Source organism: Leptidea sinapis, chromosome 4 (assembly GCF_905404315.1).
Source record: "Leptidea sinapis chromosome 4, ilLepSina1.1, whole genome shotgun sequence".
Lineage (NCBI taxonomy): Eukaryota > Metazoa > Arthropoda > Insecta > Lepidoptera > Pieridae > Leptidea > Leptidea sinapis.
The window spans coordinates 12971497-12993405 of NC_066268.1; the positions used below are offsets into that span (position 1 = coordinate 12971497).

Here is a 21909-nt window from a genome sequence, read left to right on the forward strand (position 1 = left end):
TAAAACGTGCGCGGTGATCATTTACAACCAAGTGATCACTAACAACTCTCTTTCATAAAAAAACATGTTCCGGGGTTTCTTTAAGACATGTTCAGGCGCCATTTGTATTAAGTGTGCTTTGTATATATGCGCGTCTCTTGGAGACTTCTGGTGAAAAGCTCTTTACCAGGATGCTGGCTGAATGGGAATCGCCATGATGTCTTTTTACATACTGATAATATTATAAATATTTTTTTACCATAGGTATGCAATCGTATAACTATTAGTAAAAGGCTGATTAGCATTATGCCGGCTGGAGAAAACCACCGTGGCGCCTTTTTTCTTACTTACATTACATATTTAAGATTTTAAACACAAAATTCACCCACTCATGACATCGCTGAAGTAATCGAACTGTCTCACAGTCATGTCAATAGCCACTGTCACCATGCTAGTTCTATCATTCTCATCTTACAATAATTAAATCACTTTGACAGTTCAAAGCATATATTATCAATTAAAAGCAACTTCAGAGTGTCGAATTTTGCTGTCGGTATGTGTGCGCTTCGTAAAAATTGATTAGTTTTCCCGCCACGCCGCTAAAAGAAGTATAAAAATAAAGAATAAATCCGGCATTAGCATGCAACGGTAGCGTGGCGGTGCCACGAAAATACGCAAGCAATTCGGACGTAAGCGCAACGTAAGAAGTTGCACGATAGAGGCTCGTGTCTACGTGCGTTCATACTACATATAGATACGATTACTAGCTAACCTAACTATACTTCACTGTGGCTCAGTCTTATAGTACAAGGAAATATGTATATGAAAGTAAACTTGAAAAAAGGTAGAATGAAAGGTTGAAATGAAATGATGACAATAAGGGACGAGACAAGCAAGGAGGTTCTGATGGTAATTGATACACCCTGCCCATTACAATACAATGCTGCTCAGGATTCTTGAAAGACCCAAAGATTCTGAGCGGCACTACAGTTGCGCTTCCAACCTTGAGACGTAAAATGTAGTCTCATTTGCTCAGTTATTTCACTAGCTATGACGGCCTTCAGAACAAAACACAGAAATTCTTACACACTTACTGCTTCACGGTAAAGAAGGTTCCAACTGGTAAATGCCCCAAGTCGCAAGTTATGACAACCTAGGGCCTGGGAAAACCCTATTCTTTTCAAACCCCGGGGGAGCACAGGGCAGACATACCTGTATAGAACGGATCTGTCCTGTTTAATACGCTTTCCAGTCGGGATTTTCAAAATCATATGTTGCAACGGGCAGACATTAATATAATCTACTTTTCGCGATATTTACTAGTGACTATGCTGTATACACTGGCCATGCAGGTCTCGTTAGCGAAATCGTCGACCTGTGCCCGAAGAAAATAGTTTCTTCTATCGAGTTCTTTCTTTCGAAGGCCGCAAAATGAGGTAAAATTAACCATGTTCAATTCTACCCCCAGAAGACTCTTGTTTCTCCGTTAACCACTGAAAATCTCCTGTCTATCGTCTAACACTACCCTTAATGTCAGTTATTACTAATTCCACTAGCAGGCAAAGACATATTGCATGTGATATAAGTATATTGGGGGTCATAAAAAGAGCAAGGTTATAATATTTAAATAAAACACTTTTAAAGGATTAAAACGCGTGTAATTGTAACTGCTTTTACATTAGATTTTTGCGAACACTGCGTTTGCGGCGTCGTATCGCAAAAACAACATCGTAATATTTTACAAATGCAAATACGACTTGGTCATTGAACTGGCTTCGAATTCGAAAAATAACTTATTCAAAATAGAAAATCAACTCAAAAACGAAAGCTTTTGTTCACGTGTTCTTTATTAAATTATTAACCAGTCTACTACTTAGGACCAGGCTGCCGTCGTAGGTTTTTACAATGCGACGCCGCGGCCGGCCGCAACGCAGTGTTGTGGCCGGGCCCTAATTACTTGAAACCGCGCATTCTAGCACTCTACAAAGTGCAGTTCCGGCCAGACATAGCTTCATTTTGAAATATACGTGCAAAATACGAAAAAGCACTAAATAGATTTAATCAAAATTTTGCATGAACAGAACAATAGATTAGTAATACGCTGGATGTAGACATAGTCCCCCTTATTCATAATGGTCCGCTAACTTTAAACAGCCGCTAAGGAGTGTTTTTTTTTTTCATTCTGACTTAGGTCAATAGAAGAAGACAGTGTGAGAATTAGCAATGCTTTAAGTTAGCAGACTATTATGAATAAGGGGGCGTATGTTTACTTCTTTATAGCATTCACGTGGACGACGTCACGGGCAGCAACTAGTATATAATAGAAGTATTATAGTGTTGGTAACTGTGTAATATGACGAGGTGGCATTCAGCACGTTTGTTAGCACTTACATCCGTACACGGTACAAGTTACAACCAGTCACTCCGGTGCAAAGGGCACTCCACCACGCGGCCGCTGACTGACTAAAACTCTACCAGTGACTCAGTGAGGTAGAGACATAATACTGACTCACTTATACTTATTGCGAAACAAAACATAACATTATAACTACGAGAACTTGGGTATGTGAATATGAATATAACGTAAATAATTAAAATGCGATATATTACTTACAGATTATACTTTATTTATTCAGTCATATTCACAATAAGTACAACTTAATAAATGCCAAATAGCTGCTACTCCAGAATAGCTCTCCACCTTCGCACGACACGCCACAAGTTAGGATATCATGCCCACCATCTGGATGTGTGGCGGTCCTCCACAGTGCGGTTTTCAAGGAGCTTTCTTCCACGTACTACAAGGCTGTGGAATGAGCTTCTTTGTTCCGGAACGATACGACATGGGTACCTTCAAAAAAAGCGCGTACACCTTCCTTAAAGGCCGGCAACGCTCCTGTGATTCCTCTGGTGTTGCAAGAGATTGTGGGCGGCAGTGATCACTTAACAACAGGTGACCCGTACGCTCGTTTGTCCTCCTATTCCATAAAAAAAAGTCTTATGGTGCGTACTACTAATGAAAATTGGGCTTCATTAGGGCCGCGCTTGTGAAACAGTTGGCTCCATTTGGTGGCAATCACTGCCGCACATTATATTTTTTTTTTGTAATTATAATAATAATTATTGACACACTTTTACACAAATTATCTTGCCCCAAATTAGGCATAGCCTGTGCAAGTTGCAAGACAACGATATATTTAATACGATATAATTACTTAAACGTACATAAATACATATAAAACTCCATGACTCGGAAACAAACATTAATATTCATCATATAAATGTTTACACCTACCGGGACGGGTATCCGTAGTCTTTCGTCCCAAATACCACAGTGTCTGAAGATGAAAGTTTTCAACTAGTGTGTGTTGCCAGTAATGATTTACGGTACTCAGACGTGGTCGTTAACTATGGTCCTGATGAGAGAGCTCATAGTCGCTCGGAAGTCAATGGAAAGGGCTCAGAGTTTCCATGCGAGGTCGTATCAGAAATGAGGAGATCCGTAAGAGAGTCAAATTCACCGAAATAGATTGTTAAACTAAAGTGGCATTGGGCAAGACACATAGTTCAACGGACAGTTGGGGCAGTAAATTCCACGAATCGCGACCACGTTCCGGAAGATGCAGTGTTCGTTTGCCCCCCACTAGCTGGCCGATAATCTAGTCAAGATCGCCGGAATATGTTGGATGAGCGCAGGGCCGATCTGTGCCTCAACCGTTTTGTTTTTGAAAAAACAACAGAACAGTTAAAAAGCATTCTATGATTTGAAGCGTCACTCCAATACCAATCTGATTTTAGAAATGGTTTCGGTGCGCTATACAATTTATATTGTTGCTACTGAATGAGACTGAGCTGTCTCTCTCTGCCATGTAACTCTCTATCGGGTAAAGTCGGGTCAACGACTCGTAAGGGTAGATAATGTGGACTAAATTACATAACGTATTGTATTTCATATTGTAAACCTCACCTTGATCAAATTTTTCCTTCTGTCGCGTCCATCTTCAACATCTTGGAACCCAAAACACAATCCCGGAAGGAGAGGAGATAACTGAGGTTTCTGGTGAAGTTTGGGAGGCAGGAATAACAAACAAACATAACCAAAAATAATATACATAAACATTGTTTGTTACCTACTGTGGTAAGCTGAATAATGTGTAATTGGCAGGTACAATATCTCAAGATGAGTTTAGTCCAGTAGCACTAAAACTCCCGTCGTATAATGATAATATATTAAAGTAAGTAGTCACGTCTTGGCAGGAGGCACCTTGCTTGTCGGTAGCTTACGGAAATGGCCGACATTCATAGAGCGCGTGTTTGAATGCAAGATTCAAGGTCGGTTTACACCAGCTGATTATACAACTGTTCCAAACCAGCTTGTTAGCAAGCCCATTTTTGTTTCATGTTTTGACATAAAATTGTTTTGTGTCCCGGTGTTTCCGGGACGATACGACATGGGTACCTTCAAAAAAAGCGCGTACACCTTCCTTAAAGGCCGGCAACGCTCTTGTGATTCCTCTGGTATTGCAAGAGAATGTGGGCGGCGGTGATCACTTAACACCGGGTGACCCGTACGCTCGTTTGTCCTCCTATTCCATAAAAAAAAATTGGAATCAACATTAGCTATTTATTCAGTAGCAACCCTAACAGCAAGGTGTGATCACTATAGGGTTCAGGTACCGACGGTTGCTGAAATTCATGAAATATTTTTTAATTATTACCTGAATAAGTATAAGTATAGAATAGAACGTGTAAACTTTACTGTGTTTCGGTCTGAAGGGTGCCGTAGCTAGTGAAATTACTGGGCAAATGAGATTTAGCATCCTGTGTCAAGATGACGAGCGCAATTGTAGTGCCGCTCAGAATTTTGGTCTTTTCAAGATTACCGCTGTACTGGGCAGGCTGATGATTACATTGTAATGGGCGTATCAATTACCATCAGCTAAACGTCCTGCTCGTCTCATCCCGTCTTTTCATAAAAAAAATATATATATATTTATCTACCATAGGAAGTGACACTAACATAAAATATTGCAACAACACTTGAAAACGTCATGAAGCCACATCAGTTCGTAAAGGGGCTTTGATATGGGGAGAAGAACTGATAAGAAACTCCCAGCCCATCTTTAAATTCATATAAAAAACAAAACTGCTTAGCCTACTTACTATAAAACTCAATTTTAGGTGGCCTGCGAGAAACCAATCAAGAACCATCCATTATTATCTGCTATACTATAGTGATCCTTCTTTGTCAAAGAATTTTTAATATATTTCTTGAATTTGTGCTCAGTGAGTTATAGTATACTGTCTGGTATTTTTTTGTAAAACTAGCTGACCCAGCAAAAGTTGTATTGCCATATAAAGTAATAAAAAAATTCTCAATAATTAAAACTTTTGGGATATAAAAAATAGGTGACCACCGATTCTCAGACCGACCAAATACATCGAACATAAATTTTTTTTTAAGTTGTTAGTATTTTTTAATACTGAATCATAATAAAATAAAAATACAAAAAAAAATGACAAAAAATCAGCCCTTATCATTTAGGGCTATGAAAATGTTCACAAAATTTAATACAAATCAGTTCAGCCGGTTCGGAGGAGTTTGTTAACAAACACCGCAATACGAGAATTTTATATTAGATTGTATTAATATAAACATCACATTGAAGCAATAATAACTAATAATGATTTGATTCACTTTGATGATGTCGGAACAAATAAAATCAATTGGAACATAAACAGGCCCATTATACGTACATTGGGAACAGGATTACGAAAGTATTGAACAAGAACATTAAACATTACAAAACAATGCGATTGTTCAAGACACGTGTGTTTGGAGGTCATGTTTATTCATCAAGAAATCATTGAAAAATCTCTGACGTCAGATTAACCAGGTTATTATGCAGTTTATTTCCGAGAAGTCAAAAATCAGGAGGGAAATATGTTTAATACCTTCAGCCAGGCCAAGACCTATATAGTTTTAAATTCATGACAATGTTAGAAAAAAAAATTAAGGTCACGGAAATGACACTTATGAATGTCAAAAAAAAATCTTATTGAATCTACTGCTAAGTACTTCGTAAAGGGTTGAGCTAATGAGTAGAATTTGTCAATAATATGTCATATCGTCAAGAATTATTTTGTAAAATATGCTTCACCTTCACTTTATTGTCACTCTCAAACTTGTAACTTACTTATCAGTCTATATAAAAATAATCTGATAGGTAGTTAACAACTGTGGTTAATATACCAACTATAGTTAGCTAAAATTAAGTTCAAGTTTATTTTTTACCTCCTGAAAAAGTTAGAAAGAAGTGTAAAAATTCTAATTAGATATTCATTTGATACTATTCTTTCAATTTGTTTTCCGAACCACGCGGACGGGTCACATCAAAGGAAAAACAAATTTGTTGCTTTTATTTAATTCCGAGCATTTTCCTATTTTGAATAAATAAACCTTTTAAACCTTCCCTGGACTTCCACAAATAATTCAAGACCAAAATTAGCGAAATCCGTTCAGCCGTTCTCGAGTTTTAGCGAGACTAACGAACAGCAACTCATTTATATATATAGATTAAAAAAAAATCCATTTATTCAAAGTCTATCATCACTTTGTCAGAAAACTTATACATAAAACCACCAGTATTTATATACAAAATAGAAGATAAATAGGTAAATAGGATGTTATAAATTGTTGCTAAAACTTTCTAGGCTCTAGTCTCTTTCGATTAACTGCAGAAAAAGTGCGGACTATTGGCAGTTTATAGGCAACTTACCAATTTGGTATTGAGTGCTATACAATCATTTCTTGGAGATATAATCACAGAGCAGTAATCAAAGTAAACTGAATTGGAAAAGCTACACTTTTTACAAATTAATGTGATCATGTGGATAAACCGATAGACGCTGTAAAAATAACTAAATAACCATAAATTGTTTTGGTATCAAATAATTTGCCAAGGTATGCGGGAGCTGCGAGCGCCACAGTGGGCGTGAACGTTCGTCGCGCACGCAGTCGATGCGTGCTCGTGACGTCATCGCCAAGCCCGCACCGCGAGATCCGTTTGTGTACAACAGGCACATCTACGTGTGTGCCATACAATGTTACAACATAGTTCTAGAATTGTTCGTTTTTGTTTAGTTTACAACATGCCCTGAAGGTAGAGTTGTGTGCTCTAATATTTTATTCAAATGTGGAATTTGGAAACACTTCTTTAAAAATTTACTACCGTCATTTTAAAAGACAAAGACCTGATACCGCACTCGAGAAACACACGTTTTCATATCATTTCATCAATAACCCCAAGATTCGAAACGTTCACAGTAATGACAAGAATTTGCAATTCAATGCCAAGTTTGCCAAACAGACAGTTTTTTTTATGTTTGCAAAATAACGCAACAAGAATACACAATGAAATTGTCACTTACTCGAGCAAGTAAAAAATAATTAAAACATGTGAGTGCGTTGATACATTAAGCTTTCATGTGTGTGTTTGATGCAAGACGTTTTGTATGTGTGTGTCGCTATCAATGTTGCAACGCCTCATAACGGAAATTCACTTCGCAACAACGCATGCGCTCTTGTGATACGAGATACATTAGATTCGCTAAGTCAAGGATAACCAGAAAGTTTGCTCGGTTCGCTTTGTATTTGTTTTGATAAGAACTAGCTCATACCATTACATAGTAGCTTCTAGAATGATATGATTATAGTTGTTTTATAAGATTGTGTTGATCTTTTGTTAGCAAATTCGATAAATTATAGTCTGTTTACAATAATGAAGGAATCTACAGCGTCTCTGTAGATTTGAATCAAGAACTCCTGTCTGCAATCTTTTTGTGTCGGGTTTTTCTCACACAAACTAAAGAATAATATAGGTACTGTGGTGTCAAAATCTAAAATCAAATTATATACTAAATACAATAATAAAATATTTGGAGTAGGTTTTTGTTATTGTCCATCTGAATCAGGAAACTAATCGTCACCTTTTTGCTCTTAATAGTGATTTTGAGTGATTTTCATTATTATAACACTATAAATAAGGGATTGCTTGTAACTTATTCTAGTAGGCTTCATAAGATAAATACAACAATACATATGCTTTAAGGGTAAATGTATATACTTTTATAATAAAGTCCCAGCCACTGTTCAGGCATTATCTAAAAATAATAAATTTAAATATTTTATTAAAAAATGGCTCTGTCGTAGGTCCTACTACTCCACAGTCCTAAAACTACAGCAATGACAGTACAATATTGTATATTTTATTAAAAAGAACATACAAAAAGAATGCTGGGAGAGTTTCTTGCGCATCTTCTTCATCATCTCTTCTCTCTCAGAGCGCCATTTGTTTCCGAAGCGGTAGTAGAATCTGGTATATTAGAAATGACATCAAATGAATTCTAAAGGAATCAATTTAGAGAAAATAAATGCCTTTTAATTGATAAATGATGGACATCTGATAGACAAAAAAGGCTAAACCAAAACAGTGAAAGAAATGAACATTAAGATGGCGATGAAAACACCCTAAAACGCTTCTTTCCCAGACGTAACACCTGGCTTTATAGAGTTTTTGCCCTCGATAACCTGTTTGTAGAGCTCCTGTGGAGACGAAAAATCGTTTTGTTTTTCGACTTACGTAGGATTTCAACTATGAACTAATTATATCGAGGAATTATGTAGCTATAAGATATTAGATCTGCATTTATTTCGTCTGCTTTTATGTTAAGGGGTACGAAATCTTTTGGATTAGATAAACGATGGAAAGCTAATTCTGAAATATGTAGTAGGACTTGCTTACAGTTTCAGATTACAAGGGAAGGGATTTAACAACTTTTTTCGAATTGTAAATAAATAATAAATGAATTTAGTTTATTTCAAAGATTGCATATAATGGTTAAAGAACTTTATTCTCATTAAGAACAGAACATATTCACTTACATTATTCGTAGTACTGCGAGTCTTTACAAAACAATGTGGGTAGAAATAAAAAAACCGCGTAAACATTGTGATCATAAATATTAATTTTTTAGTGGTTGAGACTTCCCAGTAAGTGTCTTAGGACACTTGTATTGGGAATATCTCGCAACTTCCTTACTTATTTGAGCTTCGATGGAAGGATGTTTTATTTTATTGTAGTAAGTATTCTTCTTTAACTCCAATCAATACATATAAATAAAATTGGAGTGTCTGTTTGTAATATAGAAATAATTTAATTTTACTGCATGTATATGAATATACATACATACACCAAAATATCTCTCTGTGTGTTTGTTCCGGCTAATCTCTGAAATGACTGGACAGATTTTGACGGGACTCTTATTTGCAGGTAGCTCGTGTAACTTAGGCTACGTTTATTTTAGAAAAAATCTTTTATTTTAGAAAAATAAAGTAATGTTGCAATGTCCAAGAAACGATCTAACTCTAAAAATAATTTATATGGCAAATCAACGTTTGCCTGGTCAGCTAGTAAATAAATAAATACAAGCTTTATTTATAAAGTCTGATATTAAATTACCCCTTATAATACTATCATAGATTCTGTGGCGATCACTTAGCATCTGCGAAACTACAAGTTCATTTGTCCTCCTTTTTCAAAACAGTTTATTATTGATAAAATACACGGCGGTTGCGATAAATGTCTAAAATGATTCGTGTGGAAAACTTCCAAATATCAGGAAGAAACATTTGGCCTCGGCAACGCAAGTACCAACTCATTTGATGTAAACAACACAACTGAACTCGGCTAATTTTAAACTTTATAGTCAGTAACGTTGGACAGTAGACACAGATCTTGTCAACTCTGATAAAAAATATATTTAAGAGGGGAATGGCACATGGTAAAATTAAAAAAAAAGATAATCTGTTATTACATGTTTATTGTATTAGTACTATTTAATTATATTTAACCAGTGATCCTATTACACCAGTCAGCCTTAAAGCGCTTTAGATCGAAATCTCAATTATTATAGAATTAGGTACTAGCTGTGAATACCCGCTTCGCTGGGTTAATTTTAATTTTATAGTTATTTGTTAATTTTAATAATTTATCAGAACTTACTTCACAATTTATTCATATAAAATATTTCATGATTATTCTAAAATTTTCTAAAACATTTTCATTTGATTAGAAAATATGCCTACATTTGAAAACTTTCCAAATAATTCTAGAAATCTCTAAATCGTTCTAGATTTTTCAATAACAATCCTAATCATTTTAAATAAATATTAATTACACATTTTTAGAAATCACATGTTCCGGGGGTTGTATCTTCTACACCCTTAAAGGTATCAACTTGCAACCACCATAGTGCACGATGGGAGCCTTGTATCTATATACATACAAACACTATGTATGTGAGACGTGTAGTTTTAGCTATAAAGTGTAATATAGGGACACACATCTCTTTTTTAATATATATTACTAGCTGACCCGGCAGACGTTGTACTGTACATAATAAATAAAATACTGTATTTTATGTATTTGTCAATAATTTTTTATAACTTCAAGAATTAATTTCGTAACGTATGCTCCTTGTTGTTATAATGAAATTATTTCACAGCAGAACTGTCAAACTGTGCGTCAATAAATTCTCTCACAGAAATGTAAAGATTATGGGTCCCAAATCGAAATAAAAAGTATCCTATCTCTCAAGTTGGACCTAACTGCACTCCATGAAGTAATCCCCGCTTAAATCCGTTCATTAGTTTAGGAGTCCATCGCGGACAAACAACGTGTCACGTAATTTATATTATGTATTAAGATTGTCTTTATATTTTGTTCTAAACTGATTTCTTCTTTAATGCGATAAGTATGCCTATATATAAATTTATATCTTGGTGATCCTGGTCAGGTAAGTTCCAATTCCTGCACTATCGTCTGTGTAGAAACAAACGCTAAAACGGATATTTTTCAAAATACCAACAAACAAGTAACAAAATTATTTTTTTCTAAAGAATGTCGACTACATAGAGAAATTTTAGACAGACTGTCTGGACGCCAACGGATTACTGATTGATTGAAATCATACCCGCTAAAACTTTTAATTCTCGTAAATTGTAAAGATTCAAATAGTTTCAAGCAGACTTTGTGGTGTAGTTACTCCTGACCATGAAGAAAAAAACAATTGTTTACTTAAAATCATAGCACAATTTACAAAAAAGAAGATAGTGCCATAGCATCGGCTGAAAAACAACTACTATTGGACATGCTATATACTCCCAAAGTTAGCAATAACCACCGTCTTGCGGTTACCGCGACCACTCAACCTCCTGGAGACTCCTGCGAGCTTGGTAGGTAGACTTGCACTGCCAACAAATTAAATTTGTAACCATGACCGATTAATTGTTATTTTGAAATATAATAAATTCTTTAGATTTGAAAGAGCGACATCTCAAGTCAAATTCCTAGTATGCAATTATTCTGGTTGAGCTCAACTGTAAAGTAGATCCTGTAGATGGAGCCACAACCTGAGAGTACAACAAGAAATACCAAAATTTACAATGCATGCGTTCTCGAACGGTTGACTCACTTGGAAATGCGCTCAGACGGAACCTAAGAGATAGCGGGTTCGAGTCCCTCATCGTTCATAAATTTTGGTTACAAATTTAAATTGTATAATTAATCCCAGAAAAATAACAAATTGTTTAGAACACTCCAAGCCCATTTCAAAACCACCAAACAACTCATCGACGCAGACGGTCTATGTTACTAAAAGCACTTAAATCTCAAATCATTATTATTCCGTTCTTACTACCAAGTGTTTTCTGAAATTGATACATAAAACGTTATTTATTTTTTCTTTTTAAATTCGTACCAATGCAAATTGTATCTTAAATACTCAGATTGTTTCGCCGATTTTTATTCAAGGTAATTTTATCAGTTTTCCTTGTAGCGACTTACAAAGCGTTCAGTCTGGTGTGGTTAATGTCCTGACCATGGGCAACATCTATGTTAAAGATAATATTGTAACGTCAACTGGGTGGAACATCACAATTACTATGTATATTACAGTTTCCCGACATTTGAATGGTTTGTAATAATCCTGATGAAACTGGCTCAACAAAGAAAGACTACTAACATCTATGCTCTCAACTAATACTTGAAAAATTAAGAAGAATATACTAATTTACAAGAATATGAGCAGGACAGAATAGGGCAGGGCGTATCAATTACCGTCAGCTGAACCTCCTGCTCGTCTCGTCCCTTATTTTCATAAAAAAAATATATACATATACTATTTGAAGAAAATAATGCGCGTTTATTGAAATATTTTACGAATTTAAAATACGGGACGATACGAGCAGGATGTTCAGCTGATGGTAATTGATACGCCCTGCCCATTACAATGCAGTGCTGATTCGGATACTTGAAAAGCCCAAAAATTCTGAGCGGCACTACAATTGCGCTCGTCACCCTGAGACAAAACATGTTAAGTTTTCTTGTGCCCAGTAATTTCAGTCTCTTCACTCGGCAGAAATAGGTGTATCCATAATCTAGCCGGCATCCTGTACAAAGAAGCCTCCCACTGGTAAAATCTCATTTGTCAATAGAATTTTGTGCTGCGACGAGCGATCAAGCTGCCTTCTCCCCGCGCCTCACACATCTGAAAGTTTTGTTATAATCACTGCTCTCATCTCCTCTCCATTTTGATGGAAATACCTTGACAGCTTTGCGGCTTATCTCCTCTCGTCTCATCTCCCCTCCACTTTTGTGGATACTGGGCCTAAGAGTTTAACTAGCTACGATGCCTTCAAACTAATATACAATAATGCCACGACAGTAAAAGCCACTGTGGTACCCATCCTGGTATCCTGTTCCTTGATTATCCAATGAGAGGGAATCATTGGATTTATTAGTGTAATTCAGTTGTATAATTTCAATACCAACATACGCCTGGACATATGTTTCCAATCTGAGACTAGAAGTTTCATAGATTCATCATAACATTACCTCATAATCACCAAAAATAATGTTATTGCCACAAACAACGTAAATAGAGCACTTATTATAGTAATTAATTGCACTGGAATTCTGTTTGGAATCTTTTGTTTATATCAATTTCATTTCACTCACGAATCATTCTAATTAGCGTAAGCCTTAGCCAGTTTTAATCACAGATGCATCAAGTGTCATGCTTTGCACCTTTGCACTATTGTTTGTCATAAAAAATCAATTACAAATCTAATAAATTTATATTAATATAAATGATTTATTAGTCAATCAAAAATATAAGTTGTTAATCAAACCCATCAAGAAATGAAGAACACTTAGATGTCACCTGACATGACATTGAAAGTGTTTTATGATCATGAGATCATGAATGATCGTTGACTATTTCATTCATTAGATTAATATTATGCACATGTGGTTTATTTTGCTTTGTTGTTTCTCGTCTGGCCGTGCAATCCGCACTGGCAACTTTATCGGTTTCACACGCCTTATATACCCTCGGTTCTGATAACGATAGCTCCGACATTTGCACTCGCTTGTTCCTGTACATAAATGATAGTACGGCGGAATTGAAAACATTGATATTATTCTGATGTGTTTTGTCACTCAACTATCACGTTTTGTTAACTTGCGTGACAACTGTGTCACGTGAAAGACCAGTTCCACCGTTCAATAATACAAATGAGAAAATAAAATAGACAGAGCTTTCGTACATCGTCATACAAAATAGCGATTTTAATGGTTCTTAAGATATTGAAATACCAGCTATGTCTTTATCACACTTAACCCTTGATTAACTCAACAGTTATGAGTTATAACGCGACGTCAATAGAAATTGAATCATAAATCAAGTTGTGTCGACCTAACTACAAGTTTTTTTATTTGTTAAACAATAATTATAGTTTTCATGTAATTCATCTCCACTGGTACCAAAGATCCCAAACATTCTTGCCTCGTACAGCCACTTTGTGAAGTCAATTACCAGCTGCTGTTTTCCCGAACCAATACGACTTAAAGGCCGGCAACGCATATCTTGACCCGTGGTTTTGCGGATGTCCATAGGCGGTTGCCTAACTATTCCCCATCACGTGAACCTCTTGTCCGTTTGCCCCTCTAATATAAGTCCATTACACAAATACAAACCAGTTCTTATTGCGCAAGTTTAAATTGTATTATGTAGAGTTTGATGTTAAACGCTAAGTATATCAGGCTGACTGAGCTTTTCCTCATCATGAGTATTAAGAGTGTAAACAGTACCTCTAGATCAGTGTTTCCCAACATGGGGCCCACGCCCCACGGGGGGGCAATTTGATAGTAAAGGGGGGCAATTCAAAAATCGACTTGACACGACTTTAGCCTGGTCAATATCGGTGAAAATTGTACAAAAACGCAAATTCCAAGAATGTGCAAGAAAACTTTTACTACCGTTTCCATCTTCATATTTAGCTGTATGTGGATTTAGTGCTGTAAAAGTTATTAACTCGTAAAAAAATAAATCGACTTGATATAACACAACGCAGAGACTTACAACGTAAATTGTAACCTAATATATAATATCTGTGCAGCAAACACAAAGATCGCACTAAATGAATAATAATATAGTAAAATAAATATTAAAATTATTTTGAATTTCATTGTATCATTAAAATATGTGTTTAAATTTTACTTAGGATGTTTTAATAACAATTTTATAGTGATTTCTACCTAAAGCTTATCATTTATATTTCTTAAGGGAAAAAAACAATTTTTAAAGGTTAATAAAAATTATGTATGGGGGGCATAAAATTTTAGAAATGCTTAGGCGGGGCATTGCCTAAAAAAGTTGGAAAACCCTGAATTGTTTATTTAAATCACAATTATTACAAACAAACGCATCTAAAGTCGATTCTTTCATTGTTTGTTCAATACTTCGATCTGTCAGTGAAGGGCGTTGTTCGACAATGCGTTTGAGTCGCGTCGTAGCATAAGGTTCACATTCGCGTCGCGTGACGCGCGGTGACGTCACCACAGCCACGCGGGCTCGTCGTGATCGCTACAGACGCCCACAATGCTATTTGTATCCGTTCTCTGTTTACGAGTTACTAGGCGTAGGCAGTTACAATGTTGACTTGCAATCGGTATAACCCAGGTAAAGTTCAATCTAGAATACACAATGGTTTGGAAAGGCTTACAAACAAGTTATTTGAACAATATTTGGTACATAAATAATCATAATTATTTGTTCTTTCGCAAGGAACGTATTTCGCTTAATAGAAATTTCTAGATAGGTAGATGATGCAAACCTCTTTTAAAAATTTTTTGACGTTTAAGGAATTTTTACACACCTGCTTTGCCTTAAATTTCTAGCAACTATTATTCATCAATTTTCTGTAATAGTTAACTAACTGGTATGTATTGTCTAAAATACCTAACGAAAGGCCGGCAACGCTCTTGTGATTCCTCTGCTGTTGCAAGAGAATGTGGGCGGCGGTGATCACTTAACACCAGGTGACCCGTACGCTCTTTTGTCCTCGTATTCCATAAAAAAAATACCTTCTAGTGAAGATTTAAGATTGACAGATTCAGCAAAGCAAAATTATCATAAAGAAGCTGTTGTATATTAGTTATTATTTTATGATATTAATTGACTTAACAACGCAAAAGTGCGACAGAAGAAAGAAGAAGTCAGTGACAATAATCTACGCCCATCAGTAGAACAAATTATGGGTCTGACGGCAGTAAGGCACCAGATGAACACTGCAAATAGATAAAAACTTTAGACACCTCTAAATACACTATACATAAATTAATAAGAGCAACAGAGGGTCAATCTAAATTTGCTTTCATATCTAATTATTAATTATATAGTTTCACCCATTTGGAACACAAATCTTACCATAGTTTGAGCAAACTTGCAAACGTATAAAACGGTAAGTAGGTACTTTATGTATGTTTTGGTTAGTTGATAACGAAATTTGTAAATATTAGGTAAATATCATCTTTTAATTGGATTGCGCAATTACTTTATGTGCGAAATAATGTGATCCTTTCCTTATCGGTTTAGCATTTCACTGCAGTATTATTGATTAAATTGTATATGAAAGTTATAAACAAAACTAAGTCTAACTTAAATATTTTTCATATTTTTTTTTAATTTTATGTGAACTAAGTTATGTAAAAAAACTAAATTATTACCGCGACATCATTGCACCCGAATTTGTCGAATTTGCTAGAAATATAAAATATTATGCTTCAAAAAAATTAGCTAGCCTACGTTACGAATTTAGTTTTTCCCAAAAATTTTGTAACATGGAACTATAGAAGGATATCGTAATAACTCTTGTTTGCCAATTAATTTTAACCTAAGTTGATAAATAAATAATATTGTTTCCGATGCTAAAACCACTACCCATCACCTCAGCCTCTTGCCCGTTAAGTTACCTACCCTTCTTATATAAAAAAAAAATACTCACGATAAAAGAAAATAATTTTAGAATGAGAAACCAGTCCTCATTGGAAGTGAAGCACCAAAAGAGGTTAACGATATTTTTGATTCTGATCTAGTTCGAAGAAGTATTACGAAGACTTTGGCAATACGCCAATGATTGATTGATGATTGAACCGTGTACTAGGGTCACTATACGTATGTATTTTATTTATTTATTACACTATTTTTGACACCACATTAACAAAATATAACTTAACTACTAACATACATAATAACATCATATGGTGCAAATGGCGGCCTTATGATCTCGATATTTTTTATTGATAATCCTAATTTAATATCAACAAAACAATGCAAAAATGATTCATTTGATCTTGCAAGGCCAGATGCATCGGTGGAGTCATTCTAGAACATTTTCCGCCATGTTGTCATGATTTTAAATATTGCATTGATGGAGAAGTACCTACCAATGATGCATACAGCTTGCCAAGTTGTCACTCGCGCATACAGGCTTTAGTGTCATTGGGTTGATAATAAGTCAATGAGTCAGTCAGCTGACAATAATTACGCCTTTGTTCAATCCACACTTGTTACCATAATTTTTCATAAATATATAAATGATCAAACACAAAGTTTGGTTGTTTCTGTTACTTTATTTATTTAGAGCATTAGCAACTCGAGGCTATCGGCTCGAAACAAAACACATTAACAAACAAGAAGATTTAAAAACAAAATTTTAGTATTAACGGGAACAAGTAAAATTGCCTTTAGGTTTTTGGAAAATGTAATGCACATGCAGGTAAGCCTTTCATGGGCTTCATTTTACTTTAAAAAAAGATTGATAATTTTTTTTAAATTCGGGGAAAATCTGGGACAGGCAACGGTCACAGACCATACATCCTCGTCATTTGTAATACTTTTCTGGACGCTTCCTTTCATATTTTAGAATATTTGGATATCGTCTAAAATGACCTCGAAGTCAAAACCATAAAATATATCCTACTTCAAATTGGTACTGTTCTTTTTTTATCCAGTTAATAATATGCACTTACACAAAACAGAAGGATATATATTATTACATAGACAATAACTCGGCATTGCGAAAAAGAATATAACTCGTAAAATAATTTCATCAAATTATCGATATTATTTTATGGTTTATAAATGTCTGGTCGAATAGAAGCATTGAAATTAAAACTTGACAATGAAAGCATTACATGCTAATTTGAATTTGGAACGCGCATTGAAAACACCAGGGCGTGGTCCTTCGAAGGCAAAACGCTACATGACCATCTTATATTGACCCCCGTTAGTTTTCAAATTATCCTCTCTTGCGTCGTACATTTAACAGCAAGCGCAGGGGGAGGTGTGTTAATGTTGTTTGGTCGATGTTTTTAGCGCATTGAGAGTTATTTTTAAGTCGGGTAGCCACGCGTGGTTCGCGTGGTAATGTTTTGAGATACGAAGCCACATGCTTGCGTCGTGATATATCTGTATGTAGCAATATCAGTATGCTATTTACACAATATTTATAATTACTATGCTAATGACAGCAACTGATATCGGCCTGTCTCCTAGTAGTGAAATGAAAGTATAATTAAATTTAATTGTTAGCACACGTTATCTTGTGTTTATTGTTATGTTTCTGATATACGTAAACAAATTCGATGTTAATCATTGTTTTTATTATGATAAAATCGTGCTTATCGGACGGCAAATATTTTGTACAAGGTGTTACATTTACCTAATAAGATGTAATTTTTGTGTAAAGAGATAATATTTATTAAATATTATTAATTAAACGCGCATAATATTTATGAGTTGTAAAACAACATCCCCCTTAGAGGTGTTCAGCCGGCGACGATCCGCCACCGACTGACAGTCGATACTACGCCAAGGCCCCTCGTTGATTACCTCAACGATAACGAAAACCAATCATGATCGACCTCCCTCACCCTTCTCACTGCGCACGTACCACATGCCCCCAGCGTGTCGCGACATACGAGCTCAGGTCAAATTATACTGGTGAGAGATTACACATGCGCTTACGCAAATGACTCGCGAAGATTGGCGAGTGTCAACAAATGATAAGGTGTCTGCGTCGTGCTCAGCACCCGGCACCTTAGGGTCAGGGATCTGTTTATTTAGCACTTAATTGTTTTGAAAAGATTTCTGTATTAAAAGGGGTCGCCTGATCGAAATTACTACTGGGCAAATTAGTCTTAACATCTTATGTCTCGAGGTCACAAGCGCAGTTGTAGTGCCGCTCAGAATATTTGGGGTTTATCAAGAATCCTGAGCGACACTGCATTGTAATGGGCAGGGCGTATCAATTACAATCAGCTGAACGTACTGCTCGTCTTGTTCCTTATTTTCATAAAAAAAATTGAGCTATTGGTTATTTTGTAATTCAAATTGAAATAATACCTATGAGACATTTTTTTTTTAAATAAAAGTTTATTAATAAAGGATAAAAGTAGCAAAAAATATTCTTTTAAGAAATAAAGTACCGATTTTGGACATATACTATTCTTTTCATCTTTTCGCTATCTAGTATTTTTTTTTAACTTATATGCATAATAATTTTAGAACTACTTTTTTTGACCGACAAATAATTGGTAACCCTATGCGCCACATAAGTAACCACTAAAGGCATCTTTGGGTTAATGTTTATTTTAAATTTAAATTTTCAATTAATTGCATTTTTAGGGTCCTAGTAACAGAAAATTTATTAATTGTTCAAAAATAATTATGTAAGCTACTAACGAACTAATAATATTGAATTCTTAATATAACTCTGAAATCTAAATTAAAAGATTTCTAAATCAATTTATATTTTTCTTCTATTTTATACATATTTCTAATATTTACATTATGCAATACTATATTACAAACATGGAAAAAGAAATACTGAACAGTGTACAAATAATACACAAATTTCAAAGTTGTTCTCATTGGCCCATTAGCTCAGTTGGTTAGAGCGTCGTGCTAATAACGCGAAGGTCGCGGGTTCGATCCCCTCATGGGCCACGTAATTTTTTTTTTGTTTTTTATTTTCATGTCAAACGTTATAATAAAAATATGTAGTATTTTTAATCACAATTGTTATCACACGAATATTTTGTCTTCCAATAGCCTCATAAAATAAGATAGTGTAAATAGGCATTAATAATAGATAGTTAATTTAGTGTTATTCAAATACATAAAGGTAACTACGGCAACGTTATTACTACGACTGCTGTCCGGCCTTCCATCTGTCTGTATGTATGTCATTGAGCAGTATTTCAAAAACCGCAATAGATGCGGAGCTGAAATTTTGGCAGAGTATGCATTAAAATTTGTGCTATGTAACAACAAAAAAAAATTAATGCAGAAATCCAAATAATTGTCACGAAAATTAAAAAATATATTATTTTACAAAAAACGTTTTATATCTTGTACGATTGAACGGAACCCGTCGTGTGCGAAATACGACTTATAGTTGAGCGGTATTCTTACATATTCACATTTATAAAGTTATAGTTTAATAATCTCATTCATTTACACTACCACTGATTCGTAAAGCTACTTAATTATTTTGAAAACAATAATGATTAGGCCAGAGATACACCTAATGTGTCATGGGTGATCATTAAAAACACTCGTGATCATAACGAAACGCACACAGAATTAAATTAAGCAGAAGTAGGTACTTAAGGCGAAGAGTAAGCAGAAAACACGCAAACATGGTGTTTTTAGACAAGTTTTGTTGTGAAAGTATAGCATTTCGAGCTATGAACACTACTTAATCGTGTTACACATATCCTAAGTCTTATTTGTAGGTTGCTAATGCTTGCTGTTGGTTATAGTTAACACTGCCGAGGCTTTTTGAACTACCACTTTTCTTTGAAGTTAAACAAGTTTATTGGCATGGCCGGACGCATTTTTTTGGTACTTCTCTCAGAAAAGTTATTCTTATAACTTTTTTGTGAATAACGAGGATTGTAAGCATATAAATTGTTTTCCACGCAAGAATTTTGAAAATATTGGCTTTGTTACATAGATGGCGGACCGGCAGCGGTGAACTCATATCGCTCAAGGTCGCTGGCATTTAGTGTCGCCTTAAGGATTTAGAATGTTTTGTAATAAGTGTACTAACTTAGCTAGTAACTGACGTGGTATGCTGTAGATTTTATTAAATAAAAAATATATAAAAGAATAGCCAAGAAACACAAGAAGTATTAAAAATATGATTTTTAATATACTTAATACAAATAGTAATTACCAAACACAGTTTTTTTCTGGAAAAGGAGTACAAACGAGCGTACGCCCACAGCTCACTTTCTCTTGCAACACTAGAGGAATCACAGGAGCGTTGCCGGCCTTTAAGAATAGTGTACGCGCTTTTTTTGGAGGTACTCATGTCGTATCGTCCTGGAAATACTGCACAAGCAAGCTCATTCCACAGCTTTGTAGTACGTGGAAGAAAGCTCCTTGAAAACCGCACTGTGGAGGCCTGCAATACATCCAGATGGTGGGGATTATATATTATGTTTGGCGTGTCATGCGAAGGTGGATTTCAGGAATCAGGCGGTACAGCTCTTCGGAACAGTTAACGTGATAATTGCGGTAAAAGACGCACAATGAAGAACGTCTCGACGCAACACCAAGTGATCCAGCCGTTCATAGAGCACTGGGTCCCCAACAATTCGAGCTGCTCTGCATTGTTCGCGGTCAATTGGATCGAGCTGATACTGGGGTGCGCCAGACCAGAGATGACAGCAATGCCGGACCTGCCTTTGTAGAGTGCTTTTTTTTATGATAATGAGGGACGAGACGAGCAGGACGTTCAGCTGATGGTAATTGATACGCCATGCCCATTACAACGCAGTACCGCTCCGGATTCCCGAAAAACCCAAAAATTCTGAGCGGCACTGCAATTGCGCTCGTCACCTTGAGACATAAGATGTTAAGCCTCATTTGCCCAGTAATTTCACTAGCTACGGCGCCCTTCAGACCGAAACACAGTAATGCTTACACATTACTGCTTCACGGCAGCTAGCACGGCTAGAATGTGGGCCGGCTTGAAGTATTGCCGTGCAATATTTATGACGCCCACTTTCTTCGAAGCCAACGTTCGAGATTTCGAGACCCAGTATTCCGATACTAGGCGAGGCTGTAAGGGAATTGTTGTCGAAGAGCGGTGATACGACAAATGTGGATTTTAGTGGTAAGTATTCACTGGCGCAATAAACAGAACAGTTAAAACATACATCATGTAATCTGTATGTTCGTTTATCGTCCTCGTTCATAAAAAAAGTATAATATAAATTAAGACAGCTCGGTGACGTTTATGTAATGAACCATTGATATAAAAACTGTGTGTGTACCTAAAACTTACGTTAAAAAAAAAATAACAAAAAAACAACGAATTTATAATGCACTAAAGAGTATGAAAATAATTGCGTATTTTTATACAATCTGATTAATTAATCTAATTCTAGTAACGGTTATTGTTATTTTTGGAATATAAGAATAAGAAGAGAAGAATGGAAGAGTTTTGTTGCT

At 35.5% G+C, this 21909-nt stretch overlaps 1 non-coding gene across 1 annotated transcript; it reads left to right on the top strand.

Annotated features, from left to right (window-relative positions):
- The first annotated feature begins 19318 nt into the window (after positions 1-19318).
- Trnai-aau (transfer RNA isoleucine (anticodon AAU)) lies at positions 19319-19392 on the top strand. Its single transcript has one exon. It is a non-coding gene; the product is annotated as a tRNA-Ile (tRNA).
- Positions 19393-21909: the final 2517 nt, after the last annotated feature.